Source organism: Struthio camelus, chromosome 1 (genome assembly GCF_040807025.1).
Source record: "Struthio camelus isolate bStrCam1 chromosome 1, bStrCam1.hap1, whole genome shotgun sequence".
Lineage (NCBI taxonomy): Eukaryota > Metazoa > Chordata > Aves > Struthioniformes > Struthionidae > Struthio > Struthio camelus.
Window position 1 is genome coordinate 74,672,504 of NC_090942.1, and position 26,493 is coordinate 74,698,996.

General features: G+C 39.0%; 1 protein-coding gene across 28 annotated transcripts in view; it reads left to right on the forward strand.

The window, feature by feature from the left end:
* Nucleotides 1-26,493, forward strand: part of SOX5 (SRY-box transcription factor 5) — a 724,053-nt gene that overhangs the window by 185,852 nt on the left and 511,708 nt on the right. The window contains exon 3 of one of the 28 annotated variants that reach the window (XM_068949562.1): nucleotides 13,134-13,236. The exons of the other annotated variants lie outside the window; for them this stretch is intronic. The gene's annotated coding sequence lies outside the window, so the exon portion shown is untranslated. The remainder of the gene's footprint in view (nucleotides 1-13,133; nucleotides 13,237-26,493) is intronic. 28 annotated transcript variants of the gene reach the window in all.

Genomic DNA, 26,493 nt, shown 5'->3' on the forward strand with positions numbered 1-26,493 from the left:
GATGCTTTCTGCTCTGAAGAACTAGAAATCACCGTGTTAACTGGTTGGTGCTTTATTCTTGTTAATGAATTAAGTGTGTAGTTGAAACCATCTGTTTTCCTTTGATCACAAGAACTTCTAACATCTCAGGGGGAGGAAGGATCCGGGTTATAGTGGTTGACTTTTTTGTTTCTTGTTCTCGTCCCTAGAAATACGGGTAACCTACTCTCCGTTTAGTAGGTTTTTAGCTAGTCATGAGGTGACTAGAGGAGACCATACTCTATTGTGAGTTAATCTCCATCTCTTACCCCGTATGTTGCAGATCAGCTGATCTTTGTTACTTCTTGAAATCATTGAGATTTCAAATATGGCCTCTTGTACTTAGTCGTTAACTCAATCTTTCTCATACTGACAGTTTCTCACAACCTCATCTCCTTAGCTTACCTTTGGTGTTGATAATTAATGGCTTACGTTCATCTTCATGGTTGCTCAGTTGCACTGGGTTTTCTTCCCTCTTCTATTCTGCCAGCCTGCATAGAAGTGGGAAAAACACTTAATGTGCAACTTCGTATTTCCTCCCAAACCCTTTCTGTGCAAATGAGATGTGGATGGGTCAAATGTGGGACTGTAAGTCCCTTGACATGGTCTAGCCCTTTGTATTTCAGGGTGTTATGTTCTAATGCCGTAATTACTTCCATATTATATATTTTAATGTGGGCCACTGCTGGCTATCCAGAAAAGTTAACTGAAAAGTAAAGCAGACAGAAGCTAAACTGGAAACTTCAGGCTCAACATGGAGTTTGGATTCATGTTTGAATTTTTTTTTAAATGTATTTGCAGCTGCCGTAAGCAGGAAAGAACACTCCTCCCTCCTTCCCTCTCTCTCCTCAGCTTTTGAGGTAGGCTGGCTAGCCATAATTGAGGAACCGCAGGCAGTGGTGGAGCAGTGGGTAATAAAAGTAGATGTAATACATTCCCCTGGGGCCTGAAGCTGCCTGGCTGCTGTCCCACTGCTGCCCGGGAGCACCTTGGTTTAAATTATGAGATTCTGTAGTGGCCACACATCATTTTGGGGACCACACGGATGTGGGTTCCTTGAACACAGCAAGCCACCTTTCCAGCCAAACCAGAGGGGTTACAGTGCAGATCCAAATGCTTAGCATTTAGCAACTGTGATTTGCGGGTGATGGGGGATGTCTCTTTCTAAAATACAGTTCCACAAAATTCAGTGGAGAAAAGGGAGTAAATGACACTACAGACTACTCACCTCCAACCCCTGCAGAGACAATGAGTTTACACTTAAATTTACAGCTTCCAAGGATAATGAGAAGCAGTAACTACATGACTGTGCCCTGGAGAAAGAAAGAAAACCAAAGATAATGTACTACTTACTACCTAGCCTAATGATGACTATGAGACAGTACGCTATTAGTCCTACCATGTGCAACAGTTTATTGAGAGAGGCTCTCTGCCTTTCTTGCTCTCCCAATAGAGTCATGGCTACATTTTCTCATTAACTAAAACGGGCTAGATAAGACAGATCCTTCCTTTGGATGTTTTTTTTGTCCAGCAAACATCACAGTTATGTTTCAGGGAACAAATAGGCTGAGAATAAATCTCAACTGAATTTATTTAACTGGAGAAGTTTTCACTAGCAACATGGGAACACAATGTCAGTCTGTAAAAATAAACAAGTAAATAAAAATAAAGCCTTCATTGTAGTTCAGCAATCACAGAAAAGGGGATTTCTGTGTTTAAATGTTAAATATTTTATTGACTTCGTCGTTACTGCAGCTCTTCTGGTGTAAAAAGATGAATAGGAAAATACTATATGAATAACTGGAACAGCTTCTTATGTTTGCAAAAGATTACTGACAGAGTGCCATGGTGTCAAGTTACCATGTTATTGTCTTTTTTTTTTTTTTTTTTTTTAGGATTATGCTTGCTACTTGATTTTAATTCCTTTATTTAAAGAATTCTTAATGAAGTAATAAGAATAGTAACAATACTGAGAATATATTTATTTGCATTTCAGTAGTTCCTTGAAGTCACTGTCTCTTATTAATCAAGAGCAAAGACCACCAACATCAATGGGAATCTCTTCACTGACTTCAGAGATTTGAACTGGGCCCTCTGAGAATATTTAGATATCATATACCCAGTGCTGTTGGTTATGCTACTGTTGATGCAGATCATAAGAATTTATAGGTTCATCACACTTACCTATAATTAAACTTTATTTTCAGAAGTATGATGATAATTGGATTTCTCAGTCAAGATTGCTAACATCAGTGCAAGAATAACAGCACAGAGCAAGGATCCTTGTAATCAGGTATCACAAGTTGGGAGCTAAATTTCGAAAAGGTCTCTAAATATGGCAAGCACAGTGGTACCCGGCATCCCATGGAGAGTGTGGAGAGAGGGAACTGCCTGTGAAAGGGAGCTATTAGAGGTGCTGCCTGTGCAGGGAGCAGTCTGCAGCTGCCCTGCACTGACAGTATGCAGAGGTACTGCCCCTCTTTAGGTGCTGTTATTTTTCGTATGGGGAAGGGAAATCGGACTTTGCTGTGACAGAAAGGAAAAACAGAAGGACCAGGGCTTGAACAGATATTCAAGGATGGTGTACTACATCTCTTTCCCTTCCCTCTTAGGGTGCTGTATCTTCCAGTTCTGAGCTAGCCCTCTTGAGTATTGCTCAACAGAGGTTCAAATAGGCTGGTGGAAGGCTACTAGTACTTTGGCTAGCGTGCCTCGTGTGAGGGTTACGTTGCCGTTTGGTGGCAGATAAGCCGGGCATGGTTCTTGACTTCCATAGCTGAAGTTTCCCTAAATCTAGCTTGAGGTGTGTAGATACATCTTGTGTCTGACCCTCACCTCTTACATCATTAGAATGGCTGATGATAGACAGCACAGCCTCAAAATGGTGAAGAATGTTACTTTTCCAAAAAAGTGTTGACAGGCGCTTGGGAACACTCAGAAAATGAGAGCACAAGCCACATGTTTTGCAAATATTTTTCCCGGTTTTTCTTGGTCACTTAAAGTACGTCAGGATTTGAATGGTATATTGTGTTTCTTAATGTCTCGCTTTTTCTGGAAATGTTCAGATCTCTCACGTGAGTGGAATGCATGGGATGTAACTTTAAAATGTTTAATAAAGGAATACAAATAAAAGCTGCATCATCATTACTAATGTCATGACTGCATCTTCCCTATTTCACTGTGCTAGGGCTACTAGTAGAACTATGGCCTTGATAACTGATCTCTGCTTCCTTTGTGAAGAAACAGATACCACCGAATCTTCCTTCCCTACTGGAACCATCAAATTTAGGGGACAGTAAATAGCTTTCTCTCAGAGCTGCAGTAAACATCTCCCTTGGTAGGGTGTGGAAAGCAAGGAAGAACGCAGTGTGTGAATCAGAATTTCCTGCTCCTGTTTCCTGGGGCAAGTCAGCATTGAGTCACCCGTAAAGACTTAGGAACTTGATATAAGGACATTGCCAAATGGGGAGATACTCTGCTTATTGGACAACTGGGTGGAAGGGGGGGAGGGAAGAACCACTGAATGAAGTTGTTTTATGTTGCTAAAGGAAAAATATATTGAAATTAATGTTGTAATAAATGCTTAAATGAGTACTTTTAATATCAGATTTCATTACTAAGGAGTAAAATATAGTTGTCACAATTCTTGTATATTATATGTGAAGAAATTGGTGTGTCCTGCACAAATTTTATGTCACTGATACAGTAGGCACCTCGGGCTATATTATATTAAAGATGTTGCCACATCATCCAAAGTATAGTTGAACATTTGGCACAGTCCTTATTTTATAATAATAAATAAAACTCTTTTCCCAGACCTTTTCCATATAATAAAAAGTTTTATATCTATATGTATGTCTCATGTAGGTGAATACTGTAGTCTTAGGAGTAGACCAGATTAAGAAAGGATTAAACACTAACATATAATGTAGACAGATTTATAAGATGTATGTTTCAAGGCAAATGGCAGCCACTATTTGCCTATGGTCAGGAAAAAGTTTCCCATATTGTAGGCTGTTACATTACTGTAGTATACCTGATCTCTTATACTTCCGAGCTATGAGGTTTGGACCTGTGAGGGTACTGGAGTAGGAGGTGCTTGGTCTAGTGGTGCATAGCACATCTTTCCTTTTTTTTTTTTTTTTTTTTTTTTTGAATAACTGCAGTAACAATATTGTTTCTAGAGGTCACACAGAAATCTTTATCAGCATTTGTATCGCCGAAGACCTAAACAGTATTATCACTGCCGGTCTCTTGTCCTGGTTTTTTGTGATGTTTGCCTCTGCTCCCACTTGCTGTCGTGCCCTTACTAAGGTACAAACAATAATAGGTTCAAGACCATCTGTACTTATCTGCATGGATGCGCCCAATATGTGGTGAGGAGCAGTACTTGTGCAAGTGCTTGGTCTCATTAGGTGGCATCTGGGTGATGTGAACATAGCTTCAGTCTCCAGATGCTAATTGCTTGCTTTTAAAATAAGGTCGAACATTGCTGCAGATTGAGGAAGTAAAAGCTCTCCTGAATGAGACAGTGGGATCTAGACACTTAAATTCTGATAGGTGCTTAGATTAGATGGTAGCAAATTGAACTTGTTTTTAAAATCGTATTACTAACTCTTCATAAAATACGAACCCTGCAAATAGTAAGGGTGTAATAGCAGTGATTATTCAGCTTCCAGGTAGTAGACTGCTGGAGTTTACAAGCAGTCCTCAGTGTGTCTCTGCCTTCTGCTTGAGAACACTGCTAACTGTACACAGATACAGGCTAGACTGCGTTTTGGCTGTTCCCAGGGCAGTTTAAGTCAATAGTATCTCATTAACAAGAAATGATATGATGGGGAGGGAACTGGTTCTGTTGCCATTTTCCCCATTCATGAACGTTGTCTGATATGTTTTGTCTTAGATTTTGCCTATATTTTTCCTACTATGCTTCATGCTTTCACTGTCCTGTTGGATATTTCTCTGCTACAGCAAGGTACTGTGTAAAACCAGAAGTAGGTAAACTTGTTTGATTACAACCAGTGTCTTGGACGAAGCGCTCAAAGTACACGTGAAGTTAAGAACAAAACTCAGACCCTTTTATTTAAATATATGCTGCTCTGTCTGGATGTATTTGGGAACAGAAGAGAAAAGCACCACTGCTAAAACTAATTGATACATTAAAAAACTAATTAATAGCCTTGCTAGTACATTGTATTAATTAATGTATGTTGCAGGTCCCACCCTCTGTGCTGATCAGAGAAGCTATCAGCTGTGCCATCCTCTGAGCAAGGGTGCCCCTCCTCTGCCCGCTGGCTGTAGGCAGCTCACGCGTTCGGTTTTGGAGGTCCTTGGTCCAGTCCCTAGCCTGTTGGCCGATAAAGTGGCTGTTATACTAGCATGAGGCAGGAACGGCCTCTCTTGCAGTGTTTCTGGCCTGGAAACAGAGTGAATACTTAAAATCTCCTGAGAGAAAGCTTGGGCCTGTATGTTCTCCTTTGTTAAGATCTGATAGTTGAGTAAGCCATTGGACTGGACAGGCGTCTTTGGAAATCTTGGAACAGAAAGCATCCTTGTCCAGCAATGAATTTAATAATAACTTTCTAAGAGAAGTAGCGGTTGGTCACATAAGACCTGAATTGCTCTGAAGACCAGAAGCAGACCCTTAAAAACTTTATTAAGAGAGTATAGTGAGAAAATGTCAGGAAACAGCCATAGTGGAGATAGAAATGCTGCTTTCTGAATACGGTCGCTAGTAATCACGAAGCAAACGGTATGCTGATGTTAAGTGGCCAACTAGTTTAGGCCTGGCCTGTGTTTCTGTCAAACTGTTGCTTCTCTGAGCAATCCCGCAGGAAGATGAGCTTCCCTAAGCAGCAACCTGGTATTGACAAATAGATCAGCACCGCTATGGGCTGTGAATTGCAGTAACTTGTATTTAGACTAGATGTTGCTGCTGGGGGGGGTGGGGGGGGGAGGGGAGCCTGTTAAGGCAGTATATCTACAAAAGCTGCAATGAGTTGGTTGCTCTTGGATCTCTTCTGGGGAGGAGGATGGTTAAAGGAGAGGCAGCTAATCTGTATAAATTCAGTGAAAGCAGCATCTGCAGCATCCAGGTACTCCAAGCGGCATGGAGGCAAACTGCATGGTAGGGTACAGTCAGCCGACTGTACTCGTTTCCTTACACTTTTTTCTGAAGTTATTAATCTAAGTGACAGGTAAGGATGAGTATATTCTTTTCCACTGACCTGTCTTTCCTGCCAATAGAGCAAAACACGCGGTGAAGAAGTTGTATCCGATAGGATTCTGCCTAGAATAGATTTTTTTTTCCCCTGATCAGATCTTCTGTAAAGAATAAATAAATGTAATGCTAGAAATGATAATGTTTCTGGGTCAGTGCCATAATTCCAGGTCACTTTAAGAACATCTTTTTATGATGAAGAAGAAAAATTTAGAGATTTGCTGCTAACACCAGTACCCATTTAAGCACATGTTCTCAACATCAGTAAATAGCTGGATTCAGAGGAGCCAACTCTTTTGCAACTGCTTTTCCTTTAAAAACACATTAAGTTCAGCAGGCGGAGTCTTGTGGGGAAGTTAGTTTTCATTCATTGACACTGTTTAGTGTTCAAGATTTATGATGCTTCCTTGTGTATAAACACAATAGGTATTTTATAAATTAAATTGCTCATGGAGTAATATAAGACATAAATGTTATTACCACAAATTCAGCAGTTGGCTATGCATTTTATATAATGTAGCCAGTAGGAACCCAAATACCTGTCATACTATCTTTCTTTTGTATGCTGTGGGTTAGGTGCATCCCATATGTTAACTTCATTAACTCTAACAGCTTACTTTTGGAAATATTATCACATATATTAGCTATGAGAAGGATTGCCTAAATTTTGCAGTAGCAAAGGCTGTAATGGCGGTTTTCCAGAAGCCTTGAGAGCTGCATCTGATTTGTGTAAAATATAGCATGTTTTCTGATCACAGCCAACCATATGCTAATAAAGTATATATTAACTAGAAGGAAGTATATTAATATTAATGTATTCTATCAATAATCATTCTGTGACTTCTTTTCTTTACAGATAACCATTATGTAATATTTATTTCAGAATTTTTGGGGAGGGAGCTATGAATTTTCAAATATTTTAAAAATTAAGATAGCAAATACAGATTTGACCATCCAAGCAGAATCTGATCTGCAGCCTTCCAGCGCGCGAGGCGCACATTAGTGGAAAAGACGAAGACTTTGCTGACACCAGTATGTGTGAAAGAATCTCTTTCTTGTACTACAAACCTGGAATGGCATTATCTGGCCTTTCTAAAGGGCATTTTATCACAGTCCCTGTGTTTCAAATCCTAGCTGAAGAGTGGATCAGCAAACAGTAATCAGCAGATATGGATTCCAGGGAATGAGCGAAGTGTCTAATGATAAATGCAATGATTAGTGAAGGTAGGAACAAGGCAGAACCATAATCCGCAGAACAGCCAATATCACTTTTTTCAAAGCTAGTTAATACCTTGCCCTTTTAATTATCCAAGTATTGGAGGGAAGTGCCGTGTTCTACCTGGTTCTCATTACTCCAGTAGATGCATTAATTTTAGATACTTGTGAACATATAAAATAGGCCACTGAATGAGAAGCGAACAGCTTCTTTTTATTTTATGTGTTTTCTTATAAGTCTCTGTTTTTTTTATCTGCCTTACAAGTGTTTCTAAAGCACGCTGGTCTCTTCAGCCATGCAACATGCAGAACGGTGGTCTGCTTGGGCTGTCTGGTGGGATTTTGTGGCTCCAGCGACATCAGGACTAAGAGCCCGACCTCAAATTGCAGGTCCCTAGAGGCAGTCAACCTCCAAGTGGATCCACATCACTCACTATGTGCTCTGATTTCCGAGGTCTGGCAGGGAGAGCCCAGCTGCTTCACCTAGGAGATGGTTTGCTTCTTCCCTTGCACCCAAAATTTTTGCTGTGTGAAGGAAGTAGGAAGGAGCTGATGGTCCTAGATTACTTTTTTCCAATCCTCTTCAGCAATTGGAGCAGCTCTGGGATAAAAGGAAGTGGAAGAAAAAAAGAGTAGAGGAGCAGCAGGGATAAGCTGTGAAGTGGAGAGAGGGAGTAAAAGCGGTTGAGAGAAATCCTAGGGAATAAGTGAAAGAAAAACATGCTTGTTCATGAATACAGTGTGGCAAAAAAGGCTCCTACAATTTCAGAGATTTCATCAACTAAGGCTCATCTTACCTTTATGCGTTATTGCCCCAAGCTGTATGGGTTTTGTCCTCCCATGCTTTTGGGGTTTGCTACCGTGAATTGCTGATAGTTGCTGCAGAAAGTAATGTTAATTTTTGGCATGGATCGTAAAGCCTTACTTTGCAATACTTATTTATTTATCTCACTGTTTTGACTTAAAATCCATTTGGTGTTGAAAAAGAGCAGAGCGTTTTTGCAGTAGTTACAGAACTCTGACTGCTTTTGAACAACTGGGCATTAGAATTGTTCTTTTTGAATTTGGTATTATTTTCATTTGTCAGAATATATATTTTTTCTTTTGTTCTTGTTTTATTCGTATAGCTCTTCCTAATCAAATTCTTTATAGGTAATTATCTCGTTTTTAGTGTGTGTGCTTGTTTGTTTGTTTTTGTGATCCCTGTGGTTTATTGAGGTTGAGGTAAAACTGGAAAAGAAAATGAAATGGAGCACTTCTAAAAATCACTGGCAGTACAAAAAATCCCCTGCCATGACAGTTTATGAAGATTCAGTATTTTTAAGCATCATGGAAGACACAGTCTATCTAGGGATCCCAGCTCTTAAGGGTAATTGAGGGCATGAGGCAGACAAGTGATGGCTTTAGTGAGACACTATAGAAGTGCTTTCAAGTTTAAATTTTTGGCTTTCTGCCATCTTGGGGATGGAAAGGGCAGTAACTTGTGTTCCTGAAGCTGCTTTTTTTTTTTTTTTTTTTGTAAAGAACACCTAATTTTCAGTGTGCAGGGAAATACACGATTAGTTCTTCTCATAAACATCCTTTTGTAAATAATGGTTGCAGTTAAGAACTTCCTTTGCGATCAGCTGGAACTGGTATGCTCAGAGGTAGCAGAACCATCGCTTTGTGCTTATCTTGACTGGTGGAAGATGAGTCATGTTTCAGGTTAAAAAGCAAGGCCTTGGTATAAAGCTGACCTTTGGAGGGAAGGAAAAAAAGTGTTGATTTTAAATCACCTTTCAATAAGGTTTTGTTTTTCAGACAGAGGTTTTATTTTAAACAGTTACTTAATTTGTGGAGGGATTGAAATAAGCTAAGACAAGCAGTAAACTGTCTTGCCCGTTTTAAATGTGCTTATTTGTGATCCTCTGCATATTGATACAAACGTAGTCTGAAAGTGCTTATCTGACCATAGTAGTCAAATGGGGAGAAGTTGATTTTCAGCTTTTTCTGTGCATGTGCCGTAGATGTGTAATGCTTAAGGCGACAGCTGCACAGTAGTTTTTGAAGTGCGGTGCTCTGGTGCACTGAATCATAGTGATGGGTGACCTTGTGGAAGATCATTATGGTCAGCTGTAATCCCTCTCCCACCAATGACACTCTGTCCTAAGCCATCGTGTACTATATAGATGGTAAAGGACTCCCTGCTACTTTCCACCTTCTAGCCCTCTCCTATGTTTTATCTTCCTGCCTGCTGCCTTTGAAAAACGGTGATAGCAATTGTTTTCCCTTGAGGTTAGGTTCATCAATTTACAGGTGGCTGAAGAGCTGCTCTATCTGATTTCTTTGCCTCTGAAGGTACCTTCCAAAAATAGGAATATGAAAGGCATATATTTTTCCTTTGTGGCTTCTTAAATGTCTGGTGTTTTTCTCCAATCGCATATTTTTTCCCCAATTTTTCCCTCAATATTTACTGATGTTTCCACTTAGGATAAAGTGAACTCGGACAATGGAGGACTCTAAAAGTGTCATTTTAGAAGTCTACGTGCGTATCATACTTGGTGTTGCTTTTAAAGTGACTGCGTACTAGTAGTCGTGATACTTGAGAAACATGAGGAGAAACGAATGTCAGGTTAAAATCTAAGATTAGCCCGTTTGACTGTGTCCTGCGGAAGCACGCAGTGTAAGAATTTCAAAAACTGGGGGATAAGAGGGGTTCTTTTGGGGTATTTGTTTTGTGGGATTTTGTGTATGTGTTTGTATTTTATTTTATTTTTTTTTCCTCCACATGTTTCTTTCCACCAGGATCTGAAAGAAACGTTGTAACCGTAACCAGATACAGTACCTACTACATAGGTAACAACTTCCAATTTCTCTAGCACCATGATAGCCAACTGCGTTTCTGGGAAAATGAGACGAGCACGTTCACATGCACGCAAAAGGGAGTTTTCACCTAAAAATATTGGAGAGGAAATTCTGCTCTATTAGGAAGGAAGTTTAATCTGAGGAATTCAAGTCCCTCCTTGCTATATATGTATGGGCCTTGCTCATATGTGTTGAAGGAGTGCCCTGTTGTCTGGGATAACCTGGGTGACTGCCGTGTTGAAGGTTGCAGCAAGGTATGTAGCCTTTCACAGAACGGTTATTGCCAACCTAATGCTCAGCCTGTAATCCCCAGCGGATGAGCTGTCACAATCTTTGTAAAAGAAATGGACTTTCTTCATGCTACAAAACTAACTAACGGTTGCTTGTTATTGTTCGATGGATCTCAAACTTCAGAGCAGTATTTTCAAAGCTGCCTGATGGGCTGCTCTTGGTAGCAGAAAAATCACGTTCCTTATGAGGAAAGGAGTGCTGGATAGTCGTGAAGGAGTAGCAAGCTGCGGGACTCCCAGTAATAGCTCACTCACAATGTGAATGCACTGCTTGGGTACGATAGATAATAGTTCTTTAAAAGCTGAGACTTTTCTGTTCTTGATGCTAATGCAGATTATTGTAGTAACACCACACTTGTGGCTTCTCTTCAGAAGAGCCCACCATTTCAAGCATACGCTGTCCTATGGTATACAGGTTTAAAATGGGAGTATTTTCAGCCAGGTTAAATGATAGTAGCAGGTTGTCTTTTTACTAGTAGGGAGCAAAGAGTAAACTGGGGGTGGGGTGGGGGAAACAACACATAAGTAAGTGGAGTCAGAAAAATAATAATAGTCTACTATGCCCTAGTAATAAGAAGAAAAACCTGAAGAAAATTGACAATGGTAGTTGTTTCTGGAAACAGTATTGAAGGAAATGAAACTCTTCCATTAAAAACATCAATGAATTTTTTCCATATCCTCCACATTTTTTAAATTTGATTTTAATATAGTAACATTAGAATATATCAATTTATATTGATTTATATTTGTGGGTTCTCTCACCCTTTCGTAGTAGAGGAAAGAAAAAGTTAAAAGGGAAGGGGAACACAGATTTAAAAAAAAAAAAAAAAAAGGAGGAAAAGTAGAATGGATATTCATAAAACCAACAATATTTCAATACGGCACGAGGAATTGAAATATTTTACCAAACATAGAGATGTTTCATATAATCTGAAAAGCTACATTTGCAAAACTGACTGTGTTTTGTTGTACTTTCACTGTAAAATAGAGACAAAATTGCAAGGCTGTGGACAGAGTAACATAGTCTACGCTAAGAACTGTGGAATGGCAACATGTATAATCAGTGAAACATCAGAGAGAACTTTAGACAGTAGTAGTTACATGAACTGAAATTTCACTAACGTGCAAAAATCAGTAACTAATATTTGTGGAAAATATCATGGGATTTGTAACAATCTTAAGTGGGTCGAATCCTGTTTTCTCAGCCCATATGAAATGATGGAGTCAATAGAACAGTGTTCCCTGACAGCACGTGGGGAGCTGCTCGTGATTTCTTCCAGTGATGAAAACAAAGCCAAACCCTAATATTTTTAGGAAATTCTGTACGTATTGTCAGTAAAGAGTTAACAGTACTTTTGGTTTGCTTCCTCTTTTATGCAGTTGCGTGAAGGAAGTAGTAAAGAACTTAAGTTTCCTCTTGCTTTATTGATGTTTTCTTTCATTTTCATTCATGAAATTCAAAACCTCTAAGTTAAATAATGGCACATAACATGCTGTTGCTTTTCTAACGCATGTTCGGGGGCTAAGGGAGGCAATGGGTATAACCAGTTGAAATACTGCGCTTGGACAGTCAATATTGGAAGGGAGTAGCAAAGCCCTTACCATCTCTACATGAGCGAAGGGATTACTTTTCTACTCAGATAGGCTCTGCTAGCTCTTTATAGTGATTGAATTTGAATCCTCTCTGTTTCTTAATAGAAACTCTTACAAAGAGAAAAAAGCGTTTAGAAAGAGAAAGAAAGCTCAGCAACATCATGTATGCAGCCTTTTCCTTGTGGACATTTTTATCCTGTCTCCAATTAAATCTATGTATCAGTGGAATTATGCAGCTCAAAGACTGTTTCTTTGGGTCATGATTAGAGATATCTGAAATAATGAGAAAATAGGACCAGAGCAAGGAACAGAGTAAACTTAAGCTTAAGATTTATAGTCTTGGAGTGTAAAGTTTTTTTTGTTACATTTTGGAAGTCCAAAATTTGCCACCTACTTTTGGCATGCCTCCAGTTGATAGCTGAAATCGGAAGCTAACCTCCCCCCTCAGCCAAAGGAAAAAGCGACGATATTTGATGCTGTAGATATGTTTTGTTTATTACACTTGCGCCTCTTTAAGAGGTGGCGTGTTGTGGATCTAGGATTTCTGTGCCCCATTTACCCCACCTCCTCCTTTTTGAGATGCTGAAGATGCAAGATTGTTCCAGACTGTGACAGGTATTAGCTGTCAAGCATCCCTGAGAGGCTCCTGCCATGGTGCTGTGCCTCTCTGTATAGGACTCGGGAGCTACTGAAATCAAGAAAAGATGGTTTGGCTCCATCCTGGCCTTACACTAGCACAGGAGACAAAGTATGAAACGTTTGTGTTTGTCTAATTGGTTTGAAACACAGTCATCAAATGGCAAAGAATTATTTAATTTCTTACTAAATTGTGGTTTCTTTCTTGTTATATGGGTCAGGCAAACTTTCAGGACGTGCAGTTTGTTAGGAGCTTCTGTAATACTTTTTTTTTTTTTCTTCTCTCTCTCTCCTTTCCCCTTGCTTTTCTCCCATAGGCTTGTTCACAGCAACACCCACTGGAGGTAATGAGCAGTGACAGTATCGCTGCAGCTTTTCCCCTAGGGAGCCCTTCGATGTTGGCTGCTCTAAGTTAATGCTGTAAGCAGTGTTTTTTTTTTATCTATAGGTTGGGTTGCCTCTAGTCTTCAGCAACATGTTTTCTGTCAACCAGGAGAAAATGCTTAAATAAATGTTTAAACAAATCCAGGTCTAATAAACCTGATCAAAACAAAGTTGAGTTTTGGCTTATTCAGCTACGGAAGTAGGTTATGAGAATGACACAAAGTTGAACGCAGGCTAGCTTAATTCCTGAAGTACTTTTCTTATAATTTACACAAGAAGTGTAACTATTGTGATAATGTGAACGTGTTCAGTAGAGGCATGAGATTTTGTTTTTAGCAGAAGTTCAACCCTAGGCATATGAAAAGGTGGCATTAAAAATGTAAATAGAGAATCTTGTACTAAAGACGTGGAAATAGCACTTATAGGGCTTCCTGATAGGAAGACAGATCAAGTGAACGTGCAAGACCTGGGAGTTGTGTTGCTGTGTGAACTGGGCTATAATTTAGCAAGCTGACAGGAGGAGTGAAGTATCTCCTCAATATCTGTGTTTGGCAGAGGAGATGAATGCATACATCAGGAAACAATGTTTAAGTGTTTTATTTCCTTATTTCAGCCTGTCAAACTGTCAGTGTAGTTAATGGCCACCAAGAGAGAGTGAGGGAAAGGGAGGGAGGGGAGGAGGAGGATAAATGGAAGGAAACAAAGGTGCTGTGGAGTCGGAAAGAAAGGAAAACTGGGGAAGATTAGCAGGGTGCAGAGGCATAATGGTCACTTGTACACAAATGTCCAAATTCCCCCCCACACACACACCCCAAACTTCCTCTCCCCTCCAGTCCTCCAAGGGAATTATAGAAATAATGACTGTTCTAGTACACTGTGCATGTTAACTTTATTCTACTATATTAATTTTATTACTGTAGTACTTACGCTCTGAGTCAGCAAGGCGCTTGAATATGATCTCAGATCCTGCTGCAGTCGGGTGTTTTGCTGAACTGGGATCTAAACTCAGTGAGTTGAAATTGGCTTTTCTGCAGTGTAAGATCTTGGGATTCAGGCAATTTTTTCATATTGTCTGTAGCTGGACTTTTTTTAACAAATAAGGTTTGAATTGGTGCTTTATTAAATATACAGAGAGATATAAGCATCTAGGGACTTAATTCTTCTTTCTGACACACCCACGCATCTTCCACTGAAGTTCATACAAATGGAGTGCTTTTCATAAGGGAAGTATTTTTAAGATGTAGCCAATATTATGTATTGTTTTCATTGCATGGAAACAGAACAAGAGTTTTTTTTTTATTTATTTTTTTAATACATCAAAGAATGTTTGGCTCAGTAACCACAGAGAGGAGGATAACGCATACTATTCCTGTACTTTACTCAAAGATTACATTTTGTTCTCACTACCTTATTAATCTTACTGGTTGGCAGCAAAAGGACTTACAGGCCTGCCGTGGAAGGTGGAATTTGCTTTCACACACCCAGGTGAAGCACCTTCCAAACAGTGTTTCGGAGATGTTTGAACCCGGATAGCATTTATCCAAAATACCTGGCTAAGCTGAAGTGTTTCAAACTCCGGGAGAACGTGCTTGTCTGTTACACTGGCTTTGTTCTTGGGGGACAAAAAGGGAAGAAAAGAAAAAAAAAAAAAGTGCTCTCCTTTTGTTCTAGCTCTTGTTCATCAAGGCAAAGGGCAATGCCCTTATTGGGAAGGGGCCTAGCCGTTTGCATTAAATCCGAGGTTGCGTAGTATTGATTTAGGAGAGAGCTTTGGGTGTTGCCTGTTCCGGTCAGCGGAGTTATGGGGCCGTGATCTTTTTCACATAAAGCTGCTGTCATATCATGTGACTTCATAAGGTGTGAGTTTCAGAGTTAGGCACAGTAAAAACGGATTTTCCTTGAGCATGGCATGATTGTAATACAGTTTTGTGTTGTATGCAATTACAAATTTCTTACTGTGTGTTCCACTAAAAGCCACTTGAATCCTGTTAATTCTCGGTTTTACTTAAGTCATCAAATTAGTAGTGTTAGTGTTACGCTTCTGAACCTCAATCATGGACTAAGACAGCTAGGAGCTATGCAAATATGGACTGAGAGATATTGTTCTTGCTTCCAGAGAGGTTCCTGTTTAAATATTATGCAAAAGACAATAGATTCGATACAAACAGACAAATAGTTAAAATGACAAAAGTGATACAGTGGTGTGCAGCATAGTTTAGCGTTTGCAGTATGCTCACAGCAACAAAGTTGTCATTGTAGTCATTTCAGTGGAGGAGAGTTTTAAGAAGAGCTTTGAAAGAGAATAAAGAAGTAGCTTTGCAAAGTTTTTGAGAAAGGTCTTGGTTATGAGAGGAAGAATGAGTGCCTAGCGTATTTTTTCTGAAAATATAAATAAATAGGTGATGCTGGGTAACGTCACTGGCTACCTTGAGCAAAGATTCCATCTGGTTGTACGGAACTGGTGAGAATAAAATAAGATGGAGTTAGGCTGTTAGGAGCTTTGAAAATGGGAGCAAGCAGCAGATACCTGATGTGATGGAGAGGGGAAGCCACAGGAAGGTTTCAAAGACGGGTCCGAGGATGGAAGTAATGGACTAGAACAGTTTTTTGCTATGGCAAGTTGGGAAAGAGGGAGATGAGGTTGCGTTGCTTGACAATGGAGCAGTGATGTGCTTAGAACTGATTTTTAATAGCTTTATAATGGGACTGAAGCTTAGCTTTTTATAAAGTTAGAGGTGCTCGGGCTTAACACCATTGGAGTGGACTGTTATTTCTTTGAGTGTCACCATATGGGTAATGAAAAAGCATAAAGCCTGAACCTATTCCACACACTTCAGGAACGTGGCAGTAGAATACAGTGATGCAACTTTTAATGTGAACAAAGTCAAATCCATGCTTTCTGCTTGGCATATGTACGGCCATGTCCCCAAGCTCAGTGGCTTCAGGAGATGCGGTAGGTTGAGACCAGTATCTGTTCAAAGCCTGAATTAGAGATTTCCAGTGACTTGAGACAAATGGAGCTGGTGATTCAGTGGTATGAGGAGTGGGTTGACCATGGTAGTGTTAGGGAGACCTGAGCTGCCACAGAGTCCTTGTTTCCAAAAAGATGCAAAATGCATGGTTCATTTAAAAAGCACATGCTTCGTTTCAGAGCTATAGCAGCGTTACTAATGTCTGCTGAACTATGGAGACAAGTAATTGTATCTGTGTATTTAAATTTTGCATCTGATCCTGATGCAGGATTGAATTAACTTTCTAGGCTAAGCTCAATCACAGTAGCTCAATATTAAATGATATCTGTGTTTCACCACTGAATTGAGATTCTTTGTTGGGGTGGACAAATGATCCCAGTGTGCAAGTTTATATCATTGGAAGGAATAAAGAACTGAAGTAGAACTAGGAGAGGGAGTGACAGTGTTAGTCAGTCTGTTTTTTAAAAGGAAAAAGAGTTTACGTGCATCATTGGAAGCCACTTCACATTGTTCCCAGTCAAGAATATACATAGGAGACATTTTTGCCAGTAAAAGCATTAATTCATGGGTAATGAGGAGTCCTCGCCATTCCCATGTGAAAGCTCTGCCAGATTGGGTCAGATGACTCCCCCTACTAAAACTATGTATGCTTATGACATGCACTGCTTTAAGCCATAAATAAATATGTGGCATTATGCCTGTAATAATTTTTCTGTAGAGCTGTGCAGCCTACTACTCATTAGCTGATGTATTTATCATGCTTACTGTTCTTTTCCATTATTTCTATAGTAAGAATATGATGGTATCAGGTAAAATAATTTTAAAGATATTGTTAAAAATACAGGTCATGCATGAGAAGTGCCTCTAAAGGTAATGGAGCTTTATGTGGGCACAGAAATCATTATTGTGGATGAGCTTGTTGCTGTATCTCTGCAGTTCTATATCTATGTGCGTGCTGTATGCATATATGTTTACACAGAAATACATATATATATTTGTGTGTATATTTAGAGACTTATGCATAGGAATACTTGATTTTTATAATAGCAAAGTGAATATAAATGTGTAAAATTACAAGATTCTACTCAGAGATGTTTATAGGGAGATGCTGTTTTATTATACGGAAGAATAATGTGGTGGGAAACTGTTAGAGCAGAACTTCTTTGTACAAAAAGGGGCAGATGTAATTTTGTGTACTATATAACGTTAACATTCCCTTGCTTCTGAATGCCTAAGTATACAATATTGATGTTCTGTTGATCTTGATTTTTTTTTACAGAAGTAAAAGAAGAATTCTGCAATAGAAGCCTTTTGTAATTATGTTTTAGTATTAAAATCCAACTATTTCACAGTGACATAAATCGATTCCCTCATTAAACACAAGTGACTGCTATCAGTGTAAGGTTCTGACATCATAAGGTCTCATAACTCTCTTTAATTGTGATTGTTCACCAGTTTTCTTCTGGCATTTCTGCTGACTCCTAGGATTAAACAGTCATACCAACTAACCATCCCTCCAACTTTAAAAGTTATCTTGAAACCTTAGAATTTTGTAAGCGTTGCATTATTAGTTCTGGTTTTAAGTAGGAACTAGAAGCTTCTAGGCCACGTTCAAGGTGTGTCATATTGCCACCAAGGCAGAAAATTTTCTCTGTTTTAGTTAAAGCTGATATTTATATCACTCTGTTATCACTATATCACTATTATATTATATCACTCTATTCTCTGAATTATGATAAAACTGTCAAGTTTCTCAGTAGACGTTGTGAGCACTTCTCCATGATTGCGCTGGGTATTTTGTTTCTTATTAAACTAAGTCATCTGATCAGCTGTTTGTATGGATATAGACACATTTAAAAAGAGAAAACCTTAAAAAAGAAAGTTTATGAAAGGGTAACATTCCCATGAAGAACTATGAACTGGAAATGTATATTAACCTGCACTGGATTAATGCTGAGACATCACTAATAATTTTTGGATTTCTGAAAGGCTTCAGAATTTTCCCAGAATTAAATGTAGTCCCATATAGTAATGCTTAATTACATGAGGTCAAAATGGAAGAAATATAAGAGCATTGCTGTAGGGAAGTCTTTACAGACTGTTCATTACAGCAGTATTTTAGCATCTTGCTTCTTCTAGCAATTAAGCAGTGTTAATGCCAAAGTAAGGAGAGGTTTCAGAGCCTGTATGTAACTTTTCTGAGGTCAGGGTTCATGAGTTCTGAAACAAGAAGCCTTGGAGGTCTGAGGGTCAGAAGTCTGCAGTCAAGTATCTAATGCTGCGCACAATGCTGGCAGTTCTTGATGGATACTGTAATACAGTGCCTACCTCCCAAAGTTGTTAACGTAGAAGACTTGCAAAACTGCCAAGGAAATAATTGTTTGGATATGTTCTCTTATGGATTTCAGTAAAAGGAGAAGTTATGGGGAGTGTGTGTTTTGTTTTGTTTCTTTTGATAACAGATGTATCTGAGGATAACTTTGTGCAATAGGAGAACATTAAGGTACCAGTCTTCTGGGAAGCATTGATATCTCTAAGTTAAGACTAAATCACAGATATTCTATCAGTACTTTTCAGTGATGAAATCATATTTTCCTGGTTAAAAAAAAAAAAAAAAAACAGCAGTCCCTCTGAAATTCTTCCTTTCTTCTACAACGTGCAGATCAATGCAGTTTTGTTACAGTGAATCTCCATCTTGGAATTCATTTCTTCATACTCTACCAAGAAAGCTGATTTTCCTCTTAGCTTGTTCTTTCTGTAGACTGTTGCGGTTGCTGGGGCGTAAATTACCTTCTCACCCTGCCACTGCCAAGTATTTTGCCGCTTGACCTTTCTCGCCCTCAAGCCCCCAAAAGTGTGCGTGCCAGATTTTCTGAATACTTCTACTCTAAGAAGCTGAAGGTCTAAAGAGCTGAGACTTTCTGGGGATGTCTCAAGAAAACCCAAAAGTGCTATGACAGCTTTTCTTCTAGCGTGCCAGAGCTCTTCAGTCTCATCCACACTGGACCCCAGAACCAGGCACGTGTGAAATGTGGAAAAGCACATGTGTTTATGAATATGAGGTGCATTTGTGTGTGTGTCTATAAAAGTATATTTGTGTGTGTGTGTGTGTATATATATATATATATATATAATATATATATAAAACTGGGAAGCTGTTATGAGATACATTACCAGTTGATGCTTAAAAAAAAATTCAAAGCAGTTTGGCAATTGAAATTATTCTTTCTTATGTATTTTTATCTGTAAGGAATAGATTTCATCAGGTGATATATTCAGTATAGGTGACACTCTGGGATCCTATATATGGAAGAATAACATGCAAACTAAAGGCCTAATTTTTCTTTTGCCAAAAGCAATGATAGTTTTCCAATGGACTTACAATGTAAAGCCTTTAATCCTTTTTTATTGGCTATTCTGCAAGTGTTTTAGGGTAAGAAATGGCTATCTGTAAGGTTTCTTAAAGAGAAAGAGGGAGTCAATGCAGAGATGTAAAACACTTTCAAGCAAACTTAGCCCTTGGTTTTTTGGTTTGGGTTTTTGATTTTTTTTCTTGCCTGAGGAAGTAATTCTGTCAGTTGTGCTTCAGACAGAGTATTGTATATCCAAAAGTGAAAGTGTGTCGCATGTAGGAAAATGAACACCCTCTATTTTCACGCTTGCTGAAATGGCTCTTAGTTCTTAGGGGCTTTTCTATTCATTGTCTGCCATTCTGAGACTTTTCTATCTCTTAACACTATTATACATTTGAAAATCGCCATATTGCTTTATTTATTGGTGAGAATTTTGGCAGGAAGCTAATTAAGAACTGCTGTGCTCTGAAAATAGTCTTTGAATTGTCATGCTTTCTGCAAAGATTCTGGTGCTAGATTTCGGTTATGCCCACTGTGGTTTTTTTATTTGTGTGATTTTTAGCCTGTTCTGTACTCTTCTCTTGACAAACAAATAGAACTTACTCAGCTTTTTCGGTCAAATCAAAGTCTGGGAGTCTGGATTCATGGATTTTTAGTTCTGATTCTGCTGTAGCATCACATTGTTATTTATTTGTCCCTTGATTTACCTGTCTGTGAAATGGTAATATTGATAATTATCTTGAATTTTTGCTGGAGACGTGCAGCCGGATCTAAACTGTACTGAAGTTAATAGGAAGCTTTTCATCTGCATGTACATTTTTGAACTAGACCTTCAGTTCACTGATGTTGTTCGAGTCCTTTGAGATCCTTAGATGAAAACAGTTTTGAAATATGAAGAATTACTACTGTTTGCACAGTGTTACAGTGAGAAAATGAATTCAAATGAAGTGTCCTTGACTCTAGCTATGAATGGTCTAAATTAGGCATAACACAGCAAGAACATGTAATTAAAAAATTGGAGGGGGACTAGGGGCAGAAGAAAAGGTTATACAGATCATAAAACAGACATTATTTTATGTCTATTTTATGACAGTATTTTATGTTAGTATTGGTAGGATTTCTATATGGGAGACTGGGCACTGGTATTTGCCCAGTGTAAAAATCTGTTGGTAGCACAGGGGTTGCACCTCTTGCTCACTTTGGATTTGGCCTCAGTTAGAGGGTGGTATGTGTGGTTGGTTTGTGGGGGAGGTGTTTTTGTGTGTTGTTTTTATGACTAAACTTATCCCCCACTTAATATACATGCTGAGATTGCGTTGGTGCCAGGAGTTCTAGCACCTGTTCCCAACAGGACAGTGTAGGAATAAGAAAAAAAAACCTGTACTTTTTCAGTAAAGAAATATACATGTGCACTTACGAAGTCAACTTCAATAATTCCTTTAGCAAAGGAGATGAACCTTGTCAGCATTAGAGATCATGCAGAGAATGAGCTTATTCAGTGCAGCTATAAAAGCCAATGATTTTTTTTTTTTGTTTTCATTTATTTAAAAGAACCTCAGCAGATAGCTTAGAACAGAAGTCTTATGTTCTTGGATTTTTTTAAATTCAAATAATAAAAAAAACAACAACTAAAAAGGTCTATGTAATATGTTTGTCCTTTCTTGTATTTTTAGTATTCTACTTTTCCAGTTTGTGATGGAAAACCTAGTGCTTGCAAAGGAGATAGTGTCATTCCAAGTTTAGACTGAATTTTGCTGACAAGCCAGGCTTCATGGGCTCAAACAAGAAGTTAGAGTAGAACCAGTGTTAGCAGCTGGTACGAATTAGCACAACTCCACAGCCCTCAGTGGCCTGGAGGATCTGACCTATTAGGTGGTGTGGAGGCAGAAGCAAATATTTATAACCATTAATAAATTAAGAGGTACCCCAAGCCAAACCTAATGCAAGAAAAAATACCTTACCAGCCGGGGGTTCAGCTCGGTCCTCAGCAAGAAGGCCTACTTTGTCAAAGGCATCTTCCCATCCTTGCCTCCCCTAGCAGCTGTTCTGACAGACCCTCTCTCAAGCAAGGCAAGGGAGGAGAGGAATTGAGGAGTTAACTCTTAGCTTACAAGAGATGAGGATATAGCCTCTTCTCCATCTCCTAGTTAGCAAATAAATGTTCAGAAAATATTATTAGCAAAAAAAAAATCTTAATTTGCTGTAAGCAAAGAGGGCAGAGGTACCAAAAAAGGAAATCCTGATGTTGAAAATATGTATTTAACAATATCCCTCTAGACAGGTACTCTTTTGAAACAGCTCCAGTGCATTCTTGGATCCTGATAGCAATAAAGGGGTTAAATCATTTTTGGCAGCCCGTTGATCACGTAAAACCATAAAGCAGTTCCAGTAGAAAGAGATGTGTAGAGGTAGAAAATATCGGACCGAGTGCATGCTCTCTGTGGATAATAAAAATTACCCACTTTCTCACAGATGTCAAATCTGGCAGTTTTCCACTAAAAATTTGGATTGCATATCAACTACCCAAATTATTTTAGTGTCTGTTGAAGAGTGTGTTTGGCAGGGTTTCCAGCAGGAAAATAGGAAGTCGATTTGAAAACATTAATACTATTTGAATACAACTGCTTAAGCTGATTGTTCCTTAGATGAGCTCCAATAGAAACATATTATACTGTGCAAGTCCCCAGCAAGTCTCCAGGTGGAGAAACTGGAGATGTGAAGTGAGTGCTTAAGAGAGGAGAGAGAGCTTTACCTCTGAAAAGTGTGTGTTGGGGGGTAATTTTTAATTTCATCCTCCCCCCACCCCCAACACGTCACCCTGCTTTTCTTTACTGTGCATAGCTGGGTTGAATAATAGGACAAGCATTTGAGAAGAATGAGAACTGAAAAGGAGAGTATAGATGTTGAAGGGAGTAAGTATGAAGCACCTGTATAGCTTTTAGAGGTTTTACGTGAGCCTTGCCACTTTGGGAAAGGGAAGCGAAATTGCTGAGGTCTCCTCAGCTAAGATGTACCTACAACAAGCAGGTGCTGTCAGAGAAGTAATTGAGATGTTAAATGCATAAAGAATGGGAAAAGAGGACAGCGTAGAAATTTGTCAGAGGTACCCCCTTATTTGAGATAATGCATATGACACTAGTCTGCCCATCTTGGAACAACACAGCTAGAGGCTTTTATGATTATGACTGGACTTTGTAAAGAGGATGGACTGACCCTGACCTATTTGACATAGGGCTTCTTGCCCTCTCTGAAGCAGAGACAGAATAATAAGTCAATCGGAGAGATGATTAGATATGACAATGCTTTTATTCTTAGGATATAATTTAAATGAAAGAGGATGAATTTAAGAGAAGAAAGTATCAGAAGAATAAGCTGAAGTTTCCTGGTGCCGAGTTCTGTTAGAAATTAACTTAAACCTGTAGGTCATGGATATCATAAAATACTTGAATGCTAAGTAACAGGACTGTGAAGTAGTTCTCAGAGGAAGCGATGGAAGTGGTGTTCCAGCAGGCACTTCCACTGGCTTTGACAGACTGTTATAAAGCCAACAGAAAGTAGTGTTTTCTCACTGCAGATATATTCAGAGTGATGTTTTGCTGAGTATTTATATGATAAAGATGAGCAGAAAAAAATATGCCCTCTGATCATTGTGGTATTCTGCTAGGCTCCTCCTGTCAGGTCTTGAAAATGTCTCATTCCCCTGAGCGTCATGAAGGATGGTTCCCTGGTTTGGACCAGGGGAAGTAGTAGAATAGAGCTCTTGCATTAATGTGACTGTTGTTAAAGTTGAAGTGATTTGAAACCAGTGCAGTGAAATGGAGGAATGCAGTCCATAGATGGAGTAGAACTCCTCCTGTGGCTCTTCTTTTTTCCTCTCATCCATCCATTCTATCTATATCCCCTTAATAAATTCAAATACTTTTCCATAGAAAAAGTCAGTCCTGCCTTCCTGTTTATTGTTATTACTACAATGCAAGGCAGATCACTGTAGGATGAAATGTGCAAGCAAGAAAGGGAGTTTCTGACCAGAGAACTTGCGTTCTGTGGAGGTCAGAGTCAAGTGCTTCTCCTGTCTCTGATCTGTCAATGTACGGATACACTTCTAAAAATGTTCCTCGTAAAAATTCTCTGCCTGAACCACATTTAACCTTTTGGTCTGGTGCTTTGAGAATTATTGTCAAGCCATACTGGTTTATCTGAAGGATAGCAATGGAAATTCTTTAGATTTTGGTCTGATGAAATTCTTGATTCAGTGAAATTGCTAGAAATTTAACACTGCTTTTCAGAGTGGAAATTGGGCTTCATCTTTCAGAGGATTTTGAAGACTCTTCTGATAGGTGGTCCTGTCGGTTGTTTGTATTTGCCTCGCATTGGATGAGATTTCCTGGTGGTGTGTGTGATGAGGTCTGGTGTCTTTCTATCAGTAGCAGCTGCTGTGGAGGTGCGTGGGAGGTTTGGGGCTACCTCTACTTCTGGCCTTACTAAATTGCCTGCTTTCTTGCAAGGATCCTGAGAACGTGGCAGAAAGAGATAGAAACTTCAGGGGAAACAGTGCATCAGTGCAAAATTTGCTTACGTTTCCATCTGGTCTGCAGAGAAAGATAGCTGAAGAGTGGTTGCATAGCTCTTCACTCCCTTAAGCATGAGGGAGAAAGAGGTAAGAGGTTTAGGATATTTCTGCTGTGGTCAAAATTATCAGGAGACATGGATTAAAAAAAATGGCTCTATGGGAAAATAGGCCTGCTACAACTTACTTTGAGGGCTGGAGAACAGAAAGATGTCCTTGCAGGGGAATGAAGCATAAGATAAGTAATAGAGGATGGTTAATATACTTGAACTTTTAGTCTGGAGCAGTAGAGGAGAAGAAAAAGACCAAGGAGAGAGATGTGTGTGAAAGGAATTCTTTTTTAAAGGTGAGAGTGTATCAGGTCATGATTAGATTAGTTTTGATGTCTTGTGTTCACCTTTCACCTTCTGAGTCAGAAAACATGTTCCCAAATACTTAAAGGCCCCCTCATAGTTATGAATAATCTGTGGATCATTTGAAAAATGTCATGACACGTCTTGTCAGATCTTGGCCACTTGGCTTTTTGAGTGGGTACAATCTCTCTTCTATGTGCATTAGATATTGAGATTTCTATCTCAGTAAAAGATATGGATTATAGGATCCCTACACACACAATCATAGGAACTAAGTGATGTTTTTTGCTGCACTATTCACAATAGAGAGTGCCACTGGTTGAAATGCTATGTTCCAGGTAAGAATTTTTTATCTTCCCTTTCCAGGGTATAACACAGAGAGAATAGGTGAGATAATTCAGTTTGTGCATGTGAGAAGTGTCAAGTCGCTGAAACACTGTCTTAACAGTTCTAAAACTTTAATAAGAGTAACATAGATTTAGGTCAAACACAAAGTAAAGCTATACTTGATCAGCCATCAAACAGAAAAAGGTTTGGTTTTGTTATCAAGGAGGACATTTGACAAAAGAGCTTTTGGGTCTCTTAACTCATGTCCACAGTCTGAGAACCTCAACAAATCTGTTCTGTCTTATGTGGTGAAGCTTGCTGATGCATAAATTCAGGCTGTTTAGTGTATATCCTATGCTTTTATATCCTGAAGGGATGAGTTCAGCTATTTTGAATAAAATAGTCTCTCTAATTCTTCCCAGACTTTTACCTCTAGTCTCAAACTAAGATGCCACCTCTGTATTAGGCCTTTTTGTCTAGGTGATTTGCTTGGATCTGCCTATATGCCTATATGGTTGGGCTATCAGTTGAAGGACTGTATTTTATTTATATATATTTAGGTTCCAAAGGAGGCTTTCAATATTTATTTTCACTGCTTTCTAAGTTTTCTGCCCTTGGGAGGTGACAAAGAGTAATAAAGGGGCTCAAGTCTTTAAGCTATGATGGAGGCTAGGTCCAAATCTAATCTTTGGCTTCAGCCGAGCTCTCATTTAAAGACTACATAGGAAGCTGCTTTTGTTATTCCTGTCATATGAAAGCAGGAAGTTTGGGGAATTTTATGAAAGAAGCAGTTTTTGTGGAATTGCAACCCCAGTTACAGGAATTGGTTTTGGTAGATTACCTAAGATTACAATGAGACTTCAGACTTTTTCGGTGATTTAACAGAACCAAGTTTGTCGTCTTCCTCATCCTGTTGACTCTCCTATGCTCAAATTTACACAGTGCTTTAACTTTTGGGCATACTTTTATATGTAAATCAGGATGGATTGATCATAGAGGCTTCCCCAAAGCCAGAGGCATTTTCTCTTCCTGTTATTATATTTCTTCCCATATGATAGGTATAAATGTCCTTGATCTTCACAAACATATAGCTGGTGGGCATTATAACAAGTCTGAGCTTGCTGAGAGAAGTCTGTAAAACCGAAACTATTTTCTGATGTGGATAATAAAATACTTTCCTGCTCCTTTATATACTTTTAACAGACATTCAGGGGTTCAGTGCCTCCTAACCTGCTTTCCATATTTCTTTGGAAATCAAGCTTAGTTGTGCGAGTACAACTGAATTAGAGTGGTCGAGATTCTGCAGGCCTTAATTGATCAAAGCTGGTCAGGACTTTGACTGTTCGCATAGTTAAAGTATATGGAAGCCTATTATTTGAGATACTTTTGTCATCAAAGCTTGGGATTCATCTCTCTAGGTCTAGTAATAGAAATTTCATGAAATCTTCTCTTTTGATCTTGCTCTGTGAGATCTGTGACTCGCCTGGAGATCTAGTTGTCAGTATTTTCAGTTTGTTTCATTTTTTGTCTTAAAATAGGTTGATGTATTTTCTTGTTTTTTGGTTAATCCCCAGCTGAAAACCTTAGCGCGTGCCGGCAGAAAAAGCTAACACTGGTCAATCCTATCGTAAGGAAATAAATACGACCCTAAGTAATTTGCCAAGTGAAGCACTGGCAGGTATATAAATATGTGATACTCTGATTCTCCTCCTCTGCCTCTG